At 45.1% G+C, this 6,000-nt stretch overlaps 1 long non-coding RNA gene across 1 annotated transcript in view; it reads right to left on the bottom strand.

Moving 5' to 3' along the window:
* Positions 1-1,783: 1,783 nt before the first annotated feature.
* Positions 1,784-6,000, bottom strand: part of LOC140712184 (uncharacterized) — a 96,767-nt gene continuing 92,550 nt past the window's right edge. The window contains exon 3 of the long non-coding RNA XR_012093666.1: positions 1,784-5,500. This is a non-coding gene — a long non-coding RNA (uncharacterized lncRNA). The remainder of the gene's footprint in view (positions 5,501-6,000) is intronic.

The raw sequence follows: 6,000 nt of genomic DNA, 5'->3' as shown, positions 1-6,000 counted from the left end.
GTCTTGGCCTCTCAATCCCTGTAATCATGGGATTACAGGCATGAGCCACCATGCCCGGCCTTCTTTGCAGGGAACTGAAAATAGTTTCTCCAAGCATTTCATTTTGCAGTAGAGGAAGCTGAGGCTGAGAGAGGAGAAGTGACAATTTCAAGTTCAGACAGCTATGAGGCCATACACAGGAGGTAAAAAACAGGATTTGAGGCTGAGATCCTTTGACTCAGTGCCACTTGGACAGAACAAGGTCTGTCCCCACTGCATTGACTCCTGAGTACCATCCAAAACTAAAGACAAAACCCTTCTCTTGGCCTCTTTCATGCCTATTTTCATTAAACTATTTGACTTGACAGCAGTTCTGTATTAAAAAGCAGGCACGTATCTTTCAAGGGCTGTATCCTTTGTTGTACTATCTCAGTATTTTCCAAAAGCACGAGGAGATCCCGGGGAAGATAAACCTCTGCCAGTAAGGTAAATGTTCCTGTTGATTATGGGGAAAAATATGAAGTCCCTCAGTGTTTGCTGCCCCTATGGGAAGAAAGTGGTGGCAAGTCTTGTTTTTATTCTGAATTTCCTCCTGGAGAGTGCAGGTCCTTTTTGTTTTTGGTCTCCCGGCCAAGTCAATACATTTTCCTTCCTCTCTTAAGGAATTCCTACTCCGGATGGCAAATTTCACCCACGCAGCTCTGGGGTTCCCATGTGTCCAACTCAGAAGCAGACAGGGTGCAAAGGTAGCACTTCCCTTTCCTTTTTCATCAGCATAGGCTTGTGCACGATGAAAGAGCCCAGCACTTTCGGAGGCCGAGCACCTTGGCACAATAGAAAACGCAGACCCAAAACAACAGCATGCATGATAATGAGCCTTTCCTTTCTCCTGGGAGGTGTCATGTGATATTCCCCTAGGAGCATCTCTAGTCCCTCCTGGGTTCTCCCCTTGCAACCACTTTATAGGGTAGAAAGAAACATGGAGCGTTGGAATATTTTTACAGGGAGATAGAGGGTCTTGCGATGTTGCCCAGACTGGTCTTAACTCCTGGGCTCAAGTGATCCTCCTTTCGCCTCAGCCTCCCATGTAGCTGGGATTACAGGCTTGAGCCACCACGCCTAGCTCAGATTTATCTTCTAACACATTCTTTTAAAAGGTCATTTTAAAGATTCTTTTTATCTAGTTTAAAAAACAAAAAAAGTCCCAGAAAGAAACTGAAACAGGAAGACTCCTGCAAAGCTCATCTGCTAAATAGGTTGGTTTTTATCTGACAAAAATGCTCAGGTTGTGAATATTTCTGACAACAAGCTGGTTCACACGACAGAGGATACTGCTGGGAAATGTGGGGAGGAATTAGCCTGTGTGTGTCATTAGTCACAATGGGCATTTCCTATTTAAAAAAAAAAAAAAAAACACCCCACATTGAAGAGGTTCAGAAAATGAATTCCTCATTTTTGAGCTGCGTTTCAGGTTGTGATAGAACTTAGAAACAAAGGAACATGCTCTGCCAGTCCCAGTCACAAACTCCGTTCCAGAAATTAAGGCCCAGGGCAATTCTGATATTTTGATTTTTTTTCTTCCCTTTTCAGTGTATAGAAAATGACTAAAGTCAAAAGCAAAGATTCCTAAGAGTCATTCTGACAGGCACTTGGGGCCAGGGACAGTGCTAGAAGATAGAGGACAGGTGGTTCCAGATGACATGCGAGATACACTGAAGCTCTGCGTTCCTGCCCCCACCTCCCCAGACCAACGCCAGTAGTAGAGTAGTTGATGTGTTTCAGTAAATAAATACTTCTCTAGGCATTTAGTAAAGCCAGGGTATGCGATCCATTTATTTGGAAACAGAGTTTTATGTAGTGTTTTATTATTTTTCCCTTGTAAGGTTTTTTTTTTTCCCAAAGAAGAGTACTCATTAATTTCAACCATGGCCCTTAGGTATGTTGAAATCTTCTACTTATATTGGCTACCACAGAATCTAAGTTCAAATAACAATCTTTTACGAAGAGCAAATATTTGTCAGTACTAAAATTGAATGTGTTCCTCTGTGAGATACACTCCAACACCATCCTAGAGACTCCAGGAACTTGGGTAAAGCTGTCACATAAAGAAGCTGGAACTTGGGGGTCTCTGATACAACCCCCAACTGTGGTGCTCAGAGGGTCCATATTTTCCATGGCTGTAAACTGGGTTTTCATCCAGCTGCTGGGCTACTGCCTTATAATACATGACAAGTACCTTGAAGATGGGATTTAAGACAATTCATTCCTAAAGCATCTGAAAAATCTGGCCAATGCCTTTTTCAGGGTGTGTATCTTCAGTAAATAATACAAGCTCATATATATTGAAAGCTTACTTTGCACTAAGTACTGCAAAAAGAGCTTTCCATGTGCTGGCCATGCTCAGTGGCTCACATCTGTAATCTCAGCACTTTGGGACACCAAGGCGGGTGGATCACTTGAGGTCAGGAGTTCGAGACCAGCTGGACCAACATGGTGAAACCCTGTCTCCACTAAAAATACAAATATTAGCTGGGTGTGGTGGCACGTGCCTGTAGTCCCAGCTACTCAGGAGGCTGAGGCAGGAGAAAGGCTTGAACCCGGCAGGCGGAGGTTGCAGTGAGCCAAGATCATGCCACTGCAGTCCAGCCTGGGTGACAGAGTGAGACTGTCAAAAATAAAAAAGGCCGGGGAGGGGGCTTTCCATGTGTTATCCTCTCTGATCCTCCCAACAAGTCAATGATAGAGTTATCATTGTTATTCCCATTATATAGATGAGGAACTGAGGCACAATAAGTCAAGTCAATCGCCCAAAATCATACAGCTAATAAGTGGTGGATGTGAGATACACATCTTAGCATCCAGATGCCCAAGCTTTAGAAAGAAAAGTCTCAAAACTATCATACTATCCTGCCCCCCATTCAATAAAAAATATCACTCCTTAAGTGAGACATTGTTTTAACTTCAGAGTCAGCTCTTCTGAGATGGTTTTGCAAAGTTAGTTTTTGTATAGATCTGCATAAAGTTAGGTTATGCTACAGTAATAAAAATACCTCCAAAATCTCAATGGCCCAACACAACAAAGGTGAACCTCTTGCTCACTTCTGCTAGGACATCATTAGCCAGGTCTAGTCAGGCAGCCCCAACCTGACTACTAAGGAATACTGGGGGACACCCGGAAGGTTTGGTGAGCAGTGACTATGTCCCGCCACCTGGAAAGTCCTTCTCAAGTCTCTAAGGACTTTGTGGCAACAGCATTGCTCTGAAGGATGAGGTTCCAGTCCCAGGTCTTCCACAGACCCACATGTGGCTTGAGCAAATGACTCCTCTTCTGAGCTGCAGTTTCTTCATCTCTTAAATGATGTGATTACACTACTGTCCTTCAAGATCACTCCAGCATACTTTTGAATTTACAAATGAATGTCCCTTACAAAAGACATGTGCCAAGGCTACGCTGGCACCCTCCAGAGGATGTGGAAACGTGTCTCGATGTGAGGCAAGGCTGTTCTGTGGCACAAGTCAAGCTCACCGTTTTGCTTGGATGGCGGGCTTGGGGAGGCTGTTTGCCAACCTAACGGAATGGGGTCAGCGGTTCATGGCAACTCCTAGGCCTCTGGAGATGTTGGGAGCTTTTTTTGTTGGTTTTTACACCTAATAAAAAGCAATTTCCTCTTTTCAAAAGACACATTTTTTTATGTTTTGAAAGATTAGTGGTTTGCGGGGGCGGGGGAGGTTGTTTGGCTTTGTTTTCTAAATTAAAAGGACATCATCTTTTAAGGCTAAAGATATGAGTAACAGAAAGGACAGATAGGTTAACCCAGGTCACTCTGCAAGACAAGAGCAGAGCAAAGAGGAAACCCCACTGCCCTGGATGGGCCTCACTCCAAGGCAGGAAATCATTCTGGGATAAAAATGATTGCCAAATGGTCCGTGGTGAACAAGTGTAATGGGTCCCAAACATGGATTTTATATCCCTTTGAACACACCTAGAAAAGGGGACTCGGCAAAGTAGATTTTGGCTCCAACCTAGCTCTGAAAAGATGCCCATTGAGACACAACCCTGAACCAACCCAGGAGCAAGCTCCTTGCTGGCCTCTTCTGGGAATGGAGCAATTTTACCTTTTCTGGAAGTGACATTAAGGGCAGGTAAGTGAACAGTCACACATGAGCCAGCTTTCCCTTCTTCAAAACCAGCCTCGGCTATCTCTAGACAGGAACGTGAAGAGCTCACACACCACGGCATGTTCACACTAAGTTACACCACCATTCCATCACATTAGCCCTGAAAAAGACATCTGCACACCCACAAGGCCAGCCTGCAAAGGGAAAAGAGAAATAGCAGCAGTACCAACTATTTCCCTGGCAATACAAATAATTCCCAGGTGTGTCTAAAGATCACGCTGCTTAATCTACTTCCTCCTCTTTTACCCTGAGGACCTGCTTGCCCATCCAGCAGAACATACTTCCCAGAGGTTTGCCAGACTAGTGAAGCTGACCCAGTGCTATCCTTGGGGCTCTGACAATATCCCAAAAGTTTCACGATAGCGGTATCTGAGGGGCTAGTGCTCCCCTTTTCCCCAATGCATCCCTCATGTTGCCATAAGGAAAAAAACCCCTTACCCTACACCATTCGTGGTGACTTGATTTGAAAATACCTCCTCAAACATCCAGTTTGATCTTTATGACAAACTTCAGGGAACATAGATTCTCATTTCCACTGTAAGATGAGGAAAGTGCAGCTCATAAGGCTTTGAGTGGCTTGCTGGGCTTCCCCGGCATTCACAGGTACAGGGTGAGAGTGTTGCAGCTAGAACTTGGACTTAGATGTTCTAGTTCCATATCCAAGCTCCTCTACCATTTGCCTAACATTCACACGGGTTCTTAGTTGAATCTTACCAACATGATGTTCCCCTGCTGAGAGCATCAGGACCCCAATATATCTAAGTTGGCCCACAAGTTCCATAAACAGAGGCCAGGATTTCTCATGTCAGGGAGAGGACTGCCAGGAAATGATTATGAAAGTAAAGGAAACTGAAGTCAGAACAATCCTGACCCCAGGTCACAATAGCCCTTGCACAGGAGGACATTCTGGCTGCTCCATGACTCAACCTGCGTGGGAGGCCGCTCTAATATCCAACTCATCTCCCAGATTGTTCAGGTTACCAGGGGCCATTTGGCTGGGAGAAATTCAGGCTCCTGGTCAGCGGTCAGAGGCCTCGGGCCTCTTGTGGTCAACGGTCTGTTTTCCCAGGTCTCCATGCAACCATGACCCCAGGAACCATCAGATGACAGGACAACACTGGTGATAACTGCCCAAGAAGCCCCTGCAGGCCTTGGAGCTCAAAGTCCGTGAGACATCTCCACTGCCCGACAAGGGCCCACCGACCTCAATAGGAAATCGGCACAGGGCTAGGACATAGCGTACAGACACCCACTTCAACTGCTTTTGCATAGAAGGAAAGATCCACTTGAGGAAAAACAGGCAGTTCCACTGACGGCAGTTAATCATCAGGACTCTGGTTATCTGGAAAACACACAGAAAGTTACAAAGCAAGCTAGAGTGGAAGGACATGAAGAATTTTACTCTTGCCTGAAGCTTTTAATGCTCACAAGTGTACACAGTCACCATCACAACTGATCCCACAACCCTCCCCTCCCCCGAGGGAATGCAGAAATAATTATCACCATTTGAGGAATAATTATCCCCAAGGAAATAAGTTTCATAAGGAAATTTGCCACCGGTTCCAGAAAATTCCAGAAAAATAGATTTGCCCGTGATTTCACAGCTGTCTAGTAGCTGTTCCCCACACAGACCAGCCTTGTTCAGGTTCTTCTGGGTCAACAGTGTCCTCCCTTTTGCCCTCTGCTCTCTCAAATTTTTAAAGGTGAAGTTCATGTTCATCTTCTTGGAGAAGCTTTGCCTATTCACTCTAGAGCCAGAACTTGGTCTCTGAACTCCCTCTTCAGGTCCTTGTCCTTCTTTTCTAATCCATTCACCATTTATTCACCCATTCAATAATGAGA

The sequence above is a fragment of the Chlorocebus sabaeus genome, chromosome 8 (assembly GCF_047675955.1).
Source record: "Chlorocebus sabaeus isolate Y175 chromosome 8, mChlSab1.0.hap1, whole genome shotgun sequence".
NCBI classification, from domain to species: Eukaryota; Metazoa; Chordata; class Mammalia; order Primates; family Cercopithecidae; genus Chlorocebus; species Chlorocebus sabaeus.
This window is presented reverse-complemented; position numbering and strand designations above follow the sequence as displayed.